The sequence below is a fragment of the Erythrolamprus reginae genome, chromosome 1 (assembly GCF_031021105.1).
Source record: "Erythrolamprus reginae isolate rEryReg1 chromosome 1, rEryReg1.hap1, whole genome shotgun sequence".
Taxonomy (NCBI): Eukaryota; Metazoa; Chordata; class Lepidosauria; order Squamata; family Dipsadidae; genus Erythrolamprus; species Erythrolamprus reginae.
The window spans coordinates 96,281,461-96,299,463 of NC_091950.1; the positions used below are offsets into that span (position 1 = coordinate 96,281,461).

Here is an 18,003-nt window from a genome sequence, read left to right on the forward strand (position 1 = left end):
TTAAGCCTCCACTTTCTTTTAGAAAATGAGTCAAAACACAACTTTTTAATAAGCATTTTCATTTTTAAAAAGGCATTTTTAAAAGAATGGGATGCGTTTGAAGGGCCTACTTATTTTTGTTTCTTGTTATTTTAAGCTGGATTTTATATTATACTGTGTAAATTTAAAATGTTTATTTTTTAAAAAAACTATTTTTAACAAAGTGGGATGCGTTTGAAGGTGCTACCTATTTTTGTTTCTTGTTATTTTAAGCTGAATTTTATATTATACGGTATACATTTTAAAATTTTGATTCTTTTTTAAAAAGAACACGGTTCCTATCTTTTAACTACCCAAATCCTGCTTCTTGAGCCGCCCCGAGTCTGCGGAGAGGGGTGGATACAAACCTAACAAATTATTATTAATCATTATTATTATTCTTGGAAGTAAAACGGGTCATATAGATCTAAATAAATGAATAATGCAGGAATTGGGGTCTTCCCCCCCCGTGGCTGTATGTTTAGGTCCTCACCAAGATGGCCATAGCCACCTGGCAGATCTCCTTGTATTTATTTTAGTGCAGCTCCAGATGCCTGATTGATTGATTGATTGATTGATATTTATTTATTTATTTGGTTGGTTGGTTGGTTGGTTGGTTGGTTGGTTGGTTGGTTAGTTAGTTCCATTTGTACACCGTCCAGCTCCCTGAGGACTCTGGGCGGCTGGGCGGATTTTACTTTTTAAGAAAGCCATTTACTGTACTCCCTTTCCCCGCGAGATTGAAAAAGGTCGTTCCTGGGACGAGGTTTCTCTCTACGTGTCCTTCACGGGCTAACAAACACAAGAGGCGGGCTACTGGGTCCCGCGTTCCGAGAACTTTAATTTCTCAGCAAAAAAACAAAAGGAAGAAAGTTTTATTTCGCCTCAGGGACGACACGGCTCTCGACCGCGGGCTTCAAGAGACTGACCAAAAGAGAGAAACCATTCCAGAACAAGCTCTACTAAACCCGGCCTCTCCAGATTAAGGACGAGGTAAACCCACCACGCGCTCCCGGAATCGCGCAAACCCAACTGCGAGCGCCAGCCTGCAACCCGCCTAAACGCGGGGGGGGGGGGGGAGACGGGGGACGGACAGGAACCACCACCGTTGCAATCCACAGGACCGCGGCTGGACCTCCCGCCTCTACCCCCACCAGCCCTTTTCTTCACACCTGCTTCAAGCCGCGGTCCGGGCGGCCTGGCGTGCCTCCTCTGAACTTTGCGCGCGGCCGACACCCGCTTCGCCTGAACTTTGCGCGCGGCCGACCCCGCTTCGTTTGTCTCAGTCAAGACAGATGGCTGAAGAAAACCGTCGCCCTCACTTTCTTCTGTCGGCTCAAAGAGCAACTCCCGAGAGTCCTTTGCCCAATCGGCCGGGGCAAAAGACCTCCGGCTGTCCCGCCTCCTGGGTGCCGTGTTCCCTCCCCCTCCTCCCTCCCTCCCTCTCCCATCTACCTTGACTCCCGAGCCTTTCCTCCCCACCAAACGAGCTTTTCTCCTCAGAGCGGCTGATGCCCTTTGACAAGCGAGGAAGAGCGCGGCCCCCTCACCCCCAAGATTAGAACCGCTCCAAACTCGACTGCAGGAAATATGACTTTAGTAATCGAGTAACTGATGCATGGAACTTACTACCTGACTCTGTGATATCATCACCTAAGCCCTAAAACTTTACCCTTACACCAGGGGTAGGCAAAGCTGGCTCATGTATGACTTGTGGACTTCAACTCCCAGAATTCCTGAGCCATGCTAGCTCAGGAATTCTGGGAGTTGAAGTCCACAAGTCATACAAGAGCCAGCTTTGCCTACCCCTGCCTTAGACTATCCACTATTGACCTCTCTCCATTCCTAAGAGGTCAGTAAGGGGCATGCATAAGCGCACCAGTGTGCCTTCCATCCACTGTCCTAATGTTTCTCAGTGGTATCATGTATATAAATGTTTATTATATCTTTGCATACTATCAAGTCGTACTTGACTAAACAAATAAATAAATTTATTTCTATGCTTGCCCAACTCCCTAAGGCAGCGATGGTGAACCTTTGTTTCCTCAAGTGCCAAAAGAGTGTGGGCGTGCAGTATCATGCATGCGCGAGTGCCCACACCCATATTTCAATGCCTGGGGAGGGCGAAAACAGCTTTCCCTGACCTTCGGAGGCCCTCTGGAGGCCAGAAGCGGCCTGTTTCCCAACTTCTGGTGGCCCCAGTATGCTCGTGTTTTGCCCTCCCCAGGCTCTAAAGGCTTCCCTGGAGCCGGGAGATGGTAAAAACGCCCTCCCCCATCCCCCCCGGAGCCTGTTTTGAAGTCAAAAACGCCCTCCCAGAGCCTCTGTGCGAGCCAAAAATCAGGTGGCCAGCACACACATGCACATTGGAGCTGAGCTAGGGTAACAGCTCATATGCCAGCAGATATGGCTCTGTGTGCCACCTGTGGCACCCATGCTATAGGTTCGCCATCACTGCCCTAAGGACTCAGGGCAGCTCAGAGCAAAATAAATATGAATCAATATTTTAAAAAACCCAGTATGATTTAAAATAATTGCAGCTATCCATACATTCATGGGCTGACCACCTCCTCCCCCCACCCCAGGTCAATGGTCCCAAGCCTGTCCAAAAAGCCAGGTCTTTACAGCTTTCCAGAAGGCCAATAAAGTGGGGGCAGTGCGTATCTCAGGAGGTAGCTGATTCCAGAGAGTCGGGGCAACCACAGAGAAGGCTCTGCGCCGCTCTGACACTGTTTAGTTGACGGGACCCAAAAAAGACCATCCCTGTGGGACCTAACTGCTCGCTGGGAGGTATGTGGTAGAAGGCGGTCTTGAAGATTAGAGTTGGAAGGAACCTTGTAGGTCATCTATCCTAACCCCCCAACCCCCCAAGCAGCAGTCCTTACACCATTTCTGACTATTGGCAGTCCAATCTCTTCTTGAAAGTCTCAAGTTTTTAGATTAGATTTAGATGAGTTTTAACGTTTGAGGTTTTTTTCCTATGTTCTAATCTGTATTTATTCTTGTTTTGTAAAGTGCCCTGAGTCTACGGAGAAGGGGAGCCTAGAAATCCAAACAATAAATACATAATAAATAAATAAGTGTTGAAGTTCCCCCAACTTCCGAAGGCAAACTCCTCCACTGGTTGATTGCTCTCACCATCAGAAAATTCCTACTTTCCAGGTTGAATCTCTCTTTGGTCAGCTTCCATCCATTTTTGTTCCTTATCTGGCCTACTGGTGCCTTGGAAAACTTTCAGAAGACCAATGGTGGCCCTGAAAAAAAGGGCGGGGTTGCGTAATTCCCAGAGGCCAAGAGGTCCCCCCTCAATTTGGTACAGTCTTCATTAGGGTCCCTAAGGCGGATCCTCCCAAATACACAAGAAGGGGGGGGCGAATCCCCAGAGCCCATCCTGCGGTATCTTCCCTTTCTACAGGAGGGTCTTTGAAAGCTTCAGGGGCACATCCCCCCCCCCCCCCGGACTATTGGTTTGTTTTCACCACTTGGGAATGCATGTGTACTTCCCCCCACTCCCCAGGGAGCGATTGTAAAAATTGACTCAATTCCCTGCAGTGTTTAGTAGTTTGCAAATCCCAGGGAGTTCTTTCTGTGAGATTGAGATTAAAGCCTGGAGAAAGGGAGGAAAGCAAAGGCAAGAGGCCGAAGCATCCCCCTTGATCAGGAGGGGCTTAGGTTGAAAGGGAGGGCTTAGCGGAGGCCAAGGGGCCTGCTGGAATGCCAATTATGCGGAGGCTGCTTGTACCTGCAGCTGCGTCCTTCCTCAAGGCCCCTGGAGAGGGAGGCTCCCAGGGATTCCCGAAGGAAGGAAGGCACAGGCAACATTATTGGGAAGTGTGTTAAAGAGAGGCAAGTCTATGTGAGCACCTTTCCGTGCATGAGCAAGTGCAGGCCAGCCTGCTTTATTCCTCCATCCCCGCCAGGCATGTCTGGACTTGTGCACACCGTTTGGTAGGCAGAAAGCTTGCCCCGAAGCCACATTTTTCCTCCCCACTGCAAAACTAGGAGAGATCCTTTGGGAGTGACAGCTAATTCCCTCTGCACTTCCTTCTCTAACGGCTATAAAGGGTGGGGTGGCTTCCCAGCACAACTCTGCGAGACTTTTCTACAGTTATTGCTTTAAGAAAGCCGCCTTCTGAAGCAGGGTATCTATTTAAGCAAGGTTTTTTTGGGACAAACCGGTGTATTTGATTAAATGGGGGGACTTGGGCCTGAAGGGAGTTGAAAAATATATTAGCCTTGCGGTATTAGGGGGCTCTCTCTCCAAGGGCCTTTAGTAATCCACCGATGGATTCCCACCAGTATTGTAAATAAGAATTTTACACAGGCTTCTCAATAGTTGCTATCCAGTGTCCTTCTGCTTCTGGAGTTCATAGTTCATGGCTTGGGATGTTGTTCTACATGAATAGGTTCAATCCCACTTTTAAAATCTTTTCTTTCTTTCCTTCCTTCCTTCTGTTTTCTTTTTTTCTTTCTTTCCTTACTTCCTTGGATTTGTATGCTGCCCCTCTCCGAGGACTCGAGGCAGCTCACAACATAGCAAACAATATACAATGTACAAATCTAAAAATCCAGTTAATTTCACTAGAACAAACTTTAAAACTCTACTAACATTTAAAATCATTCATTCCCATTCACACTGCAAAATATACTACATTTGTCAGCCGGGGGGGGGGGGGGGGAAGGATCTAATGGCCCCAAGCCTGGCGGCACAGATGGGCCTTTAAGCTTTTTCACAAGGCGATGAGGGTGGGGGCAGTATGAATCTCTGGGGGCAGCTGATTCCAGAGGGCTGGAGTCCTCACAGAGAAGGCTCTTCCCCTAGGTCCCTCCAAGCGACTTTGCCTAGTTGACGGGACCTGGAGAAGGCTGACTCTGTGGGACCTAACTGGTCACTGGGATTCATGCGGCAGGAGGCGGTCCCGCAGGTATTCTGGCCTGAGGACCTTGCGTTAGTGGCTGTAATATCTGCCAAAATGTGTACATCGTTTTATCTATTTGGAATCTTCCTCAAATTCCATTGCAGCAAAATATACAACTGTCTTTATAGTTGCCAAAAGTAAAATTTCACTTAAAGACAACACACACAGACACACTTAACTGAACAAGAGAGGCCTACTTATATTTCCACTTCTGCATAATGTTATTCTCCTCTATTATGTCCCCATATATTGACCTGTCCTGAGCTCAAAACATTTCCACCTGTGGGAGGGTCCTAGGTTGCCAATGGTATCTTGTTCAACCATTTTTTGCAATTTTTTTTCTAGCAAATATTATTTTTAAGTAACAGCATTTGAAGTACATGAATGAAGACACTGGAATGTTGGCATCTTTCTATTCCTAAGTACCACAATATGTGCAATTTACTTTTTCCCAAATAGCTGTCCTCTATTTGACCAGTTATTTCATTAAGAAATCTACTACCCTTCCCATTACTTTCTTAGTTAATCACTGCCAGCTAAAACCACAGGAAGAGAGAGATGGATAGAGAGAGGGAGGGTGTTCTGCCTTTTTACCAAGTTGATGTTACATTAATTTATGTTAAGTTGATATAGCACCTAGACTTACATATCGTTTTACATATCCCTAAGTGGTTTACAGAGTGACATACTAATTTCCTCAATCTGAAAAATCATTTCACAGCTCTTCACTATCCCTTTTTGTTTTAATTTGAAATTGCTACTTTTATTTTAATTTGTAAACAGCTAGTTCAAGGACGGCGAATCTGTGGCACGGGCGCCACAGGTGGCACGCGGAGCCATATCTGCTGGCACACAAGCTGTTGCCCTAGTTCAGCTCCAACGGGCATGTGTGTACCGGCCATCTGATTTCTGGCTTGCACAGAGGCTCTGGGAGGGCTTTTTTGGGTCCCAGAGAGCCTCCAGGGGGCAGGGAAGAGGGCCTTTATACCTCCCACCCACCCCCGCTCCAGGGAAGCCTTTGGAACCTGGGGAGGGTGAAACACAAGCCTACTGGGCCCATCAGAAGTTGGGAAACAGGCTGTTTCCGGCCTCTAGAGGGCCTCCAGGGAGCGGGGAAAGCTGTTTTTGCCCTCTCTAGGCATTGAATTATGGGTGTGGGCATTCATGCATGCGCGCACATATGATCTTTCAGCACCCAAAGAAAAAAAAGTTCACTATCACTGAGCTAGTCATTTCTTGCTCACCTGAAACCCCTTACCATGTACGAAGGCCAATCTTTTATTTTATGTCCCCTAACTATCAAAATTAGTCCATTCATCTAAAATGTTTGTGGTTTGTCGGTTATTGATCAAGAAGGCACAATTTCTTGGTACTCCTGTTTTATGATATTTGGTATTGCTTGACTATTATTGCTCATTTTCATTTGTTGTTCTTGCTTTTTTTTAATATTAAAGAGATAAAATTCTACTTTAAAAAGAAACAAAGGTTTGGGATCATCTTTGGCAGATGAAAAGTAACAGGAGGCCAGAGAAGTTGCATCCCCAACTGCTGTGCAGCAAACAACGCTATCACACCAATAGTAAGATGCAACAGGCAGCAGAACTGTTTATAGAAAAGAGGATGGAAAGCATCTCACCATTTGTTCCAAACAACTGACCCAACCCTATGGAAATATTTAATCTAGCAAAAGCTGTGTATCATTACAAGCCAATTGCCCACCTACCTAATTACGGTGGTACCTCTACTTAAGAACTTAATTCATTCCCTGACCAGATTCTTAAGCAGAAAAGTTTGTAAGTAGAAGCAATTTTTCCCATAGGAATCAATGTAAAAGCAAATAATGTGTGCAAACTCATTAGGTAAGAAATAAAAGCTTGGAATTTGGGTGAGAGGAGGAGGAGGAAGAAGAAGAAGAGGAGGAGGACAGTCGCTGCCGAAGGAAGATGGTGGGAATGGCAGGAAACTGGCCGGGCCTTTGTGCCGCTCTCAAATTTCCTGGGAAATTTTTCCGGGCTCGGGTTCTTAAGTAGAAAATGGTTCTGAAGAAGAGGCAAAAAAATCTTGAACGCCCAGTTCTTATCTAGAAAAGTTCTTAAGTAGAGGCGTTCTTAAGTAGAGGTACCACTGTATTTAGATCCTCCGGGGGTGGGGGGAGTGCGGACAGAGGACTAAAAAGACAGATAACACCACACAATAGAACTTTTTCTTTCATTATCAGTTTTGTTCTGCACGGAAATCATTTAGCTCTACTTTGCAGTGATACAATTCTATAAAATCCCACTGAAATATTTTTATGTCCAGATTTCAGAAAATATGTGTGTGACCCGACACAGAAATTAGAAGGTTATGAAGCCATCTGCCAATGGTAGAAAACCCCGAGTAAGATTTGCGCCTTGTATGTTATAGCATTCTTTATTGGCCAAATGTGATTGGACACATAAGGAATTTGTCTTGGTGCATATGCTCTCAGTGTACATGAAAGAAAATATAGATTTGTCAAGAATCATATGGTACAACACTTAATGATTGTCATAGGGGTCACATAAGCAATGAAGAAACAATCAATATTAATAAAAATATAAATATAAATATCTATCAAGACTTTCTGTTTACATGGAAAGAGTATCCCTTCCTGAACATGACTGTGGTACTCCTAGGTAGACAATGGATTATGTAGCGACTATTGCCACTTGAAAGCTTATACAGGAGGAAAAGCAGATTTTCTCCAACTAACAAATACGGCATTTAATTGGACAAATGGCCCAGATATTAATTTATAGAACACTTACTCCATTTGCATGAACCCACATATTTCAAAATGTAACCGATAACGTACATACAACTTGATTTCCTCATACCTTACAACAGAGGTCCCCAACCGCCGGTCCGCGGACCGGGACCGGGCCGTTGGGGTTTTCCAGCCGGTCCACGGCGCCGCTGCCCTCCCGGCAGAGGACATTATGCAGGACAGGGTGGGGCGTCGGGCAGGGCGGGGAGAATCAGGAGGCTCCTTTGGCGGCTGGGGGCTGCCTGGCTTTGTGATTTTGGCTGGGGGGGAGTTAGGAAGGTCCTACTTCTCCCCCCCCAGCCAAAAACTCAAAGCCTATCTGCTGGATACGGGCGATGAGCGGGACGAGCGGCGCCGAAGCCGGTGGCTGTGGCAGCTGCTGCAAGAGGCTTCCGCGCCGCTCTGTCCCACTCATCGCCCGTATCCAGCAGATAGGCTTTGAATTTTTGGCTAGGGGGGGGGAGAAGTAGGACCTTCCTAACTCCCCCCCCCAGCCAAAATCACAAAGCCAGGCAGCCCCCAGCCGCGAGGTGCCCCCTCCCCTCCCATGGAGCCCTGCCCTGTTTGGTGCCCGCTGGCCGGGCAACGGCCTCCCTCCCTCCCTGCCTCGTGTTTGCAGAGCTCCGTCGGGCAAAGTTCGGATGCCTTCCGGGCGCACGCACACATCCACACCTCCACCCCCCCGGGAGGAATTCGCCCCCTGCCCAGAATTGGCCAGCCCAGCAACGCTGCCCTGCTCCCTTCGGAGGTGCGGAGAGGGTGGGGAGAGGAATTTAACCCCGAAAGTGGCCGGGGTTGCGCAGAAATTCCCCCAATCTTCACGCTGGTTTCGGGCCAGGGAAGAGGGGGCCGTGTTTACCTGGCTGATTCGGGGATGAGAGACCACCAGGAGCTCCGCAAGGCTGCGTGACTTGGATTGGGAAGTCCGAAAAAGACCCCCGGGATGGGTGAGTGGAGGGAGAGGGAGAAAGAGAGAGGGAGAGAGGGGGGAGAAAGAGAGAGAAAGAGATAGCAAGAGAGGGAGAGAGAGAAAGAGATAGGGAGAGAGGGGGGAGAGAAAGAGATAGCAAGAGAGGGAGAGAGAGAGAGAGGGAGAGAGGGGAGAGAGAGAGAGAAAGAGAGGGAGAGGGAGAAAGAGAGAGGGAGAGAGGGGGAGCGAGAGAGAAAGAGAGAGAGGGAGAGAGAGAAAGAGAGAGGGAGAGGGGGGAGAGATAGCAAGAGAGGGAGAGAGGGAGAGAGGGGGAGAGAAAGAGAGAGGGAGAGAGAGAGAGGAGATAAAGGAAGAGGAGAGATAGAAAGGAAGAGAGAGAAAGAAAGAGGGATAGAAAGAGAGTGAGAGATGCTCAGTGAGCCTTTCTTTGAAGTTGCCTTTCTTTCTTTCTTTCTTTCTCTCTTTCTTTTGCTGTCTTGCTCTCTTGCTCTTTCATTCTTTTTTTCTCTCTTGCTTTCTTTCTTTCTCTTGCTTTCTCTCCTTCCATTTCTTTCATTCCCCCTCTCTATTTTTATTTCTCTTTCATTCTCTTTCTTTCTTGCTTTCTTTCTTTCTTGCTCTTTTTCTTTCTCTCTTTTACCTTCCCTTCCTCTATTTCTTCTTTTCTTTCTCCTTCCTACCTTCTTCCCTCCTTCCCTTCCTTCAGTCTTTCCTCTCTTACTCTCCCCTTTCATAAGTTTCCTTGCTTCCTTCCTCTGTTCCTGTCCCTTCCCCCTTTCTTTCTTTCTTTCTTTCTTTCTTTCCTTCCTTTCCTCCCTCCATTTCTTGCTTTCCTTTTCCTTCCTCCCTTCTTTCCTCCCTCATTCCCTTCTTTCACTCCTTCCTCTCTTACTCTCCCCTTTCACCCCTCCCCAAAGAAGGTAAATTTCATACATAATTGGTATGTCGCAAAATAAAGTAGTTTTAAAATGGTGGGGAGGGGGGGCCCCAGACACTTAGGCTGTATGGGGCCCCAAAATTCCTGATGGCGGCCCTGGCTCCACCCCTCCATAACCCCACCCCCATATGACCAAAGTCCCCACCACCACCACCACCGGGCCATGGAAAACTGGTCTAGCTTAAAGCCGGTCCCTGGTGCAAAAAAGGTTGGGGACCTCTGCCTTACAAAACTGACTATATTATTATTATTATTATTATTATTATTATTATTATTATTATTATTATTATTATTATTATTAATTGGATTTGTATGCCGCCCCTCTCCGTAGACTCGGGGCGGCTAACAACAGTAATAAAAAATATCAATACTAAAAATCCAATACTAAAAACAACTAAAATACCCTTATTATAAAACTAAACATCCATACAACAAACATACCATGCATAAATTATAAAGGCTTAGGGGGAAAGAATGTCTCAATTCCCCCATGCCTGATGACAGAGGTGGGTTTTAAGGAGCTTACGAAAGGCAAGGAGGGTGGGGGCAATTCTAATCTCTGGGGGGAGTTGATTCCAGAGGGTCGGGGCCACCACAGAGAAGGCTTTTCCCCTGGGCCCCGCCAAGCAACATTGTTTTGTTGACGGGACCTGAAGAAGGCCCACTCTGTGGGACCTAACCAGTCGCTGGGATTCATATTTCTATCCCGCCACCAATATATATATTTTACTACTGTTAACCATGTACTTTATGTCATAGGCTAAATAAATAAATAAATCAGAAGTGTGTATTTATGATCTTACTTCAGCTTTTTTTTTTCCTTTAAAGATCTGTGAAGGCCAGTTATATTTTCATCATGGGCTATTTATGCTATTTTGTTTTCCCCTTCAGGATTTTTTATTTCCTGATGCTTCAGATAGAACAGAAAACGGCATGATCTGGACCTGGAGGTAGAAAACGAACAGCCCAGATAAAGGAGGCCTATGTTTCCCCCATCCTGTATTTTCAATTGGTCATAAGAAAAAAATATTTCTCCTTCCTTGCAAGGAGACTTAATCTTTCCCTCCATCTTTCCAGGCTTTGAGCAATGTTCCTCGGCAGTTCCTTGCTTGCTTTGGACAAATATTGGTAGCAATATGATTGGAGGTCTCCTACTAAGGGTATTCTTTGTTAACCAGTTTACCATGAGAAGGATGTGAATCAGTTCATTCTATCTTGTCTCCCTAAAGCTGACACCTTCTTATACTATGTACTTTATCAGTGATGGCGAATCTTTTTTGGTCCATGTGCCAAAAGGGGTGGGGAGCCTGGAGGGCTGAGTTTGCACGTGTGTGTGCCCACACCCATAATTCCATGCGCCCTCCCCACACATGCTCGCATAACACACACACACACTGCTCCCGGCATGCGATGACACACCTGTTTTTTGCTCTCCTCAGACTTCAGAACCTTTCTAGGAGCCTGAGGAGAGCGAAAACAGTCTTCCTCAACCCCCCTCCCCCCTAGAGGCCCTCCGGAGGCCAAAAATGGCCCATTTCAATTTGGGAAACAGGCCATTTCTGGTCTTCGGAGGGCTTCCATGGGGTGGGGAAGGCCATTTTCACCCTCCCCAGGCTCCTAGAAAGGCCTTGAAACCTGGGGAGAGCAAAAAAAAAAAGTGGGCCTTCCAGTCCAAGTAGAAGTCAGCAAATAAAACTCTAGTGGCTGGAAACAGCCTGTTTCCAGACCCCCTGTGGGCCCAGAAAGTCCAAAAATCAGCTGGCCAGCATGCACATGCGTGCCAGACCTGAGCTCGTGTGCTCACCGATATGGCTTCGCGTGCCACTTGTGGCACCCATGCCATAGGTTCGCCATCGTGGTTACGCATTCTTCTGACAATCGCTGGCCAAATAAAATATGTAGCTTTCCGACAGTTTTTAAAAATTCTATCTTCTGTTTGTCCTTAACTATTACATTGCTTTCTGGTCTGTTCATATACTCAGAACAGTGCTATCTGAGATATTCACTTCCTTAAAACATTCTGATTCTTTGTCAAATTAAGCCAATAATACTCAACAACCAAGGCACCTAACCAACCTCAAAGCAGGCTCATCTGGTTAATACCAGGATTTTGAGGGGCAGGGGGCGGGAGAACCTTCTGGAAATATCACAGCTGTAAACAAGTCTGGGAATTTTTTAAAAGAAAAATCCAGGAGGATGACAGGGGCAAAAAAAGCACTTTCAGAAAATGTACTTGTCTTTAGGAAGACTTTACTTTTATTTGTAGAATTAGATTTGACAAATAAAGTACTTGTCCTCTGTTGGCTTAACATAAAACGTATTCTCATTGAGGAACTAGAAGTCTTCCAGAACAAGGATAGCTGTTGGCTGGAGATGTTTAGTTCTAGATTTCCTTCACGGGAGAGTTTAAATGATAATGATCTACAAGATTCTTCCTTTCAAACTTTCAGCCCTATGATAAGGGATCATCTATAGCAGAGCTCTCCAATGTTGGCAACTTTAAGACTTGTGGACTTCAACTCCCAGAATTCCTGGCTGAGGAATTCTGAACCACTGCACCACTGAGGCTCTCTTATAATAAGAATAAAAATAAGCCCTTCATGCCATCGGACCAGAATATCTCCGAGACCGCCTTCTGCTGCACGAATCCCAGCGACCGATTAGGTCCCACAGAGTGGGCCTTCTCCGCGTCCCATCAACTAAACAATGTCAGTTGGCGGGCCCCAGGGGAAGAGCCTTCTCTGTGGCGGCCCCGACTCTCTGGAACCAGCTCCCCCCAGAGATTAGAACTGCCCCTACCCTCCTTGCCTTTCGCAAACTCCTTAAAACCCACCTTTGTCGTCAGGCATGGAGGAACTGAGATATCTCTCCCAGGCCTATATAATTTATGTTTGTAGGTATGTCTGCTTAACAATGGCAGCATAAAAATCAAATACATAAATAGATAGATAGATAGATAGATAGATAGATAGATAGATAAATAGATAAATAAATAAATAAATAAGAATAATTTATTAGATTTGTATGCCGCCCCTCTCCGGAGATTCGGAGTGGCTCACAACAATAATTACATTACAATCACAACAACAATCCATTAGTTCAACTTCCCTTGCTTATTGTTTCTCTCCCCCCCCCCTCTAAATTTGAGCCTAAGGGAGTTTTTATGTGCCTAATACATTGTTTCACATGGGAGACTAAGAGGAAACCTCAGAACTATGTATATGCTAAATCAGAAAACTGAAAAAAACACGAGGGAGGGAGGGAAGGAGAGCACTTCCTTATCATTGCCAAAAATTACATGGACATATTCAGAAAGTGTCTAGGTGTCAAGCTTAACTTGGAGGATTAAACTAATAAAACCCATAGAGAATATAGCATCTAGCTGTTCCACTTTTCTTTAAATGAAAAAGCAGTTATTCAGAGAGATGACAAGACAAGACAAAAAATTCAGAGTGGCATTATCCCCCTGTGCAATGACTTGACAGTTCTTTTATTCTCACCCAGACTCAACACAGCAAAAGCTTCAATTTTTTAGTGATCAGGTCCCGAGACCTCCTTCATTTCCACTCCGAGGAGGACCCAGCCTTCTCATGTAAATTATATTTTAAATGCAAAATAAAAAAATTTCAATGGGAGGGAGGCGTAGACACACACAAATTTGCTGAGAACATGTAACATAAACTCAGACCTAAAAAACATAGAAACGTAGAAGACTGACGGCAGAAAAAGACCTCATGGTCCATCTAGTCTGCCCTTATACTACGGTATTTTCTGTATTTTATCTTAGGATGGATATATGTTTATCCCAGGCATGTTTAAATTCAGTTACTGTGGATTTACCAACCATGTCTGCTGGAAGTTTGTTCCAAGGATCTACTACTCTTTCAGTAAAATAACATTTTCTCATGTTGCTTTTGATCTTTCCCCCAACTAACTTCAGATTGTGTCCCCTTGTTCTTGTGTTCACTTTCCAATTAAAAACACTTCCCTCCTGGACCTTATTTAACCCTTTGACATATTTAAATGTTTCGATCATGTCCCCCCTTTTCCTTCTGCCCTCCAGACTATACAGATTGAGTTCATTAAGTCTTTCCTGATACATTTTATGCTTAAGACCTTCCACTATTCTTGTAGCCCGTCTTTGGGCCCGTTCAATTTTGTCAATATCTTTTTGTAGGTGAAGTCTCCAGAACTGAACACAGTATTCCAAATGTGGTCTCACCAGCACTCTATATAGCGGGATCATAATCTCCCTCTTCCTGCTTGTTATACCTCTAGCTATGCAGCCAAGCACCCTACTTGCTTTCCCTACCGCCTGACTGCACATAAAGTCTAATACTCCACCGATAGTCCTCATTTACTAAACCACAATCAGGACTGGCAACTTGGTCACTAAATGCCACAAATGTTGTAAAGTGAAATGTGTACATGATTATGAAAGATAACATTTCCACTGCAGTTGTTAAGCAAATCACTGTAAGTTATTACGTGAGACATATAATTTGTGACAATGGTTCAACAAAAATAAGAAAAGGAGATGTATGTAGCTGTACCATGTAACTTTTAGCTCTGCTCAAGCCCTGGCATTTCTTGGCATCTATTCCCATAAGGATGGCCTCTATGCAAATAATTGTTCTGCATGATACACTTGGCAGGCATGGTTTCCCCCATTATTCTGGGTTAATGGGTAAACTGGCAAAGACACAGATCAGGGCTTTTGCAGAGTTATCTGATATTGCTTGAGGCTCTGTTGATGTCACACTCTTTCAAGGATCTCTCCTGCACATGGATAGCTTGAGTCTTCCACTATACCCAGTTCATTTACCCCTTAATCATTCCTTCTGCCTTCAGGGAAAAACAAACAAACAAACCTTATACTCTTCAGGAAGATGACCTTAAATAGCTCACTTTTTAAAAAATGAAAAAAACTCACAGAAGCCAATATCCAATTACACAAACATACAAGCAGCAACATTCCAAAATGCTGCCCAGGGTGGGAATTTTGTTTGGGGAAGTGATCTTTAAAAGGCACCACAGGACAATTGTTTAAATAGCCCAAACCTGGGGCTGCTGGCTCTTTAGGAAATAATATAGAGACGTCTCCTTGGAATGCAGTGTTGCAAGCTGTCAAGAGATTGTGCTGATAACCTGATGCCCGGGCAAAGGCAGATAACAGGCACAGTTGGTGTTTCTTTCCATGTGTAATGGCACAAATGCACCATGTGGTGAATGCCACCCATACACCACAGATCCTCGCTAGGAAGAGTTATTTCTGGCCCTGTAGTATCCTAGCAATTCACAAGTCTCCTCTTCGGTCTAAAGAGAAGCAACATGCTAAAAATAGGGAAATCTCTATGAAGATAGGCAAGTAAAACAATTTGCACTGCCCAACTTGTTCTCCATTTTTTTTCCATAGTAAGAATGTCAGATGTTTCAGAGATATTGTGTTTGTAACTCTCCCTCTCTCTATCCATGTTTGTATGTATGTATGTATGTTTGTAACAAATTTGAAAATTAAAAAAACAATTAGTATTTTATTGAACTAGATTCTTCATATCTAAAACATGGCACTTTCCTCATAGCCCAGCCACCTCAACCACACATGCATACAAAATTGTGAGCCACTAGGTCAGACAAAAAATTGCAATATATGATTAAGAAAGCCCCTGTCTATAAATTAAGGCATTGAAAAATATTGGGGGGGGGGGAAGTATGTGTGTGTAATATATTTTTGCTGATAATGAAAGTGGAGACTAGTATAGATCTATTTCAAGCTATTTAGCTCTCATCAGCTAGCCATACCCTTACCCTTATAGTTCTTTAATTTGAACCTGGGCGGCCTGTCTACAAGGCAGTAGCCTTAACCTCTAAGCCAGGCTCTCCTCCTGTATCAGCTTTTACCAGGGAAGAGTTTTATACATGTTTTTTTTTTGTGTGTGTGTTGTTGCTGAATTTCCCTGGTATACAGTACTGATAGACAGACAGACAGACAGACAGACAGACAGACAGACAGACAGACAGACAGACAGACATAGAGATATAACCACACTTCCTAGTGAAGAACTTGCTTTGTATTCTGATATAAGCAAAATCTGAATCACCATGCTGTATTCTGGCAATCCTCTGGCATTTGGGGGGCAATTCAGGTGAGGCTTCCAGATTGAAAGGTTAGAAACATAGAAACATAGAAGTCTGACGGCAGAAAAAGACCTCATGGTCCATCTAGTCTGCCCTTATACTATTTTCTGTATTTTATCTTAGGATGGATATATATTTATCCCAGGCATGTTTAAATTCAGTTACTGTGGATTTATCTACCACGTCTGCTGGAAGTTTGTTCCAAGGATCTACTACTCTTTCAGTAAAATAATATTTTCTCATGTTGCTTTTGATCTTTCCCCCAACTAACTTCAGATTGTGTCCCCTTGTTCTTGTGTTCACTTTCCTATTAAAAACACTTCCCTCCTGAACCTTATTTAACCCTTTAACATATTTAAATGTTTCAATCATGTCCCCCCTTTTCCTTCTGTCCTCCAGAAGGAAAAGGGAGCACACTAGGCAACTGTTTAATCCCTTATCTAATTATGATTTTGCTAGTGATCTTGTTGGCAAGTATTTCATACAATGAACAAAAAAACCCAACAGAATTCTACGCTTACCTGTTACTTGCTGATAAGTGAGAAGGATATTCCAAGTGCTGGCAACCACACATCATACTCAAATGAAATACTAAAATCAGTGACAACTCAAAATACATTAGGGAACCTTGAACTTTAGTGTGTTTACTGTCAGGGGATAAACAACAATAGTTGTATTCTGCATTTCTTGCTCCAGTCAATAACAATTCTAACTGAATAAACGGGATGATCTTGTGCCTCTAGGTAGTAATTCTGTTTGAAGGCCAGCACCAAGAGCAATTTTCACAGACTTACTCAAACATTACAACCCAAGCTAAAACCATGTCACTAAAGGAGCTCAGCATCTAAAGATATTGCGCTGGTTTTAACCTCCCTCTCTTTCCTTCAATTCCGAAATAATAAAGGGATCAAAATGTCTTCAACAACTTTCTCTCTCCTGGATCAATCCTCCTCTTAGGCGCTTTTCTTCCTGCCATTCCTTTTGTTTCAAAGTTCAATAGACAGGAAAAAAAAGAAGGAAAGATCTTGACAAATCCCATCAAGGCTCACAGAAAGAAAGAAGAAAGGGGGGGAAAAACAGGATGCCTGCAGCAAACATGCCAGGTCCTGTACTAATGAGACGTAAAAGAGGCACCTAAGGAAAACAGGCAACCGCAATTTTAAAGGAAGGGCTCAGAGAAAGGGCATTATTCACTCGCAGTAGAATGAAAAACTGCAGAACCAGAATTTCCCATTCAAAAATCCGGCAAATATCAAATCCCCCCCAGATCAAAACTGAGCTCCCAATTCTTTTATCCCAAGGGAGGCAACCAAGAAGTCAACAACAGAAAACATCTGGCTACTGGAATTTGCAGCTGAAAGGCTTTTGTGCCCTTTACAATAGATAGGCAAGCAAGCACACATTTAGGAAGGCTGGTGTTAGAGGCTCCTCTTCCCCAAGATTCAAGATCAGGGGAAAGAGGAGCCCCAAGCTCTTTGGGAAGTGGGGGATCTTGTTGTCAAGATCCTCCCTCCCCAAAACAAAACTGAAGTTGTTTCACTCACTGTTTTATGACCAAATCCAAGATTTTTTTGATATTTTACAGCCTCCCAAAATGTGTTACTTTGGGGATGAAATCAGTTCATTGCAACTATACTGCTCAAAAAAAAAATAAAGGGAGTACAGTACTCAAATAACACATCCTAGATCTGAATTAATGAAATATTCTCATTGAATATTTCATTTGCACAACTATTCCATTTGCACAACAGCATGTGAAATTATTGTCAGTCGGTGTTATTTCTTAAGTGGACAGTTTGATTCCACAGAAGTTTGATTTACTTGAAGTTATATTCTTTTTTTAAGTGTTCCTTTTATTCTTTTGAGCAGTGTATCTTTGATTACTAAAATCCAAAGGTTAATAATAATTTAAAAAATAAGATACTACAAAGTCAAGGATGCCCATTTTTATTTCAGATAAAGACTACAATCTTCCTGCAGAGAAATGCTGAATACTGTCCAAGGGTCCCCAAACTTGGCAAAGCTGGCTGGAGAATTCTGGGAGTTGAAGTCCACAACTCTTAAAGTGGCCAAGTTTGGAGATCTCTACGTATACCAATAGCCATTTAGGCAGAGAAAGTGGTTTCTTAGTCAAGCTCCTTTCCAATGTTTCTATCCAACTTACTTTCTAAAAGAGTCTTCAGAGAGGGGCAGCATACAAATCCAATCAAATCCAATCAATCAATCAATCAAATACATTTTCACAACCTAATGCTCCATTACTTTGCCGGAT

General features: G+C 44.1%; 1 protein-coding gene across 2 annotated transcripts in view; it reads right to left on the bottom strand.

The window, feature by feature from the left end:
* LARGE2 (LARGE xylosyl- and glucuronyltransferase 2) overlaps positions 1-18,003 on the bottom strand; it is a 78,097-nt gene that overhangs the window by 49,632 nt on the left and 10,462 nt on the right. Inside the window, exon 1 of one of the 2 annotated variants that reach the window (XM_070760290.1) lies at positions 1,191-1,469. The exons of the other annotated variant lie outside the window; for it this stretch is intronic. The gene's annotated coding sequence lies outside the window, so the exon portion shown is untranslated. Of the gene's footprint in view, positions 1-1,190; positions 1,470-18,003 lie in introns of those variants that run through there. 2 annotated transcript variants of the gene reach the window in all.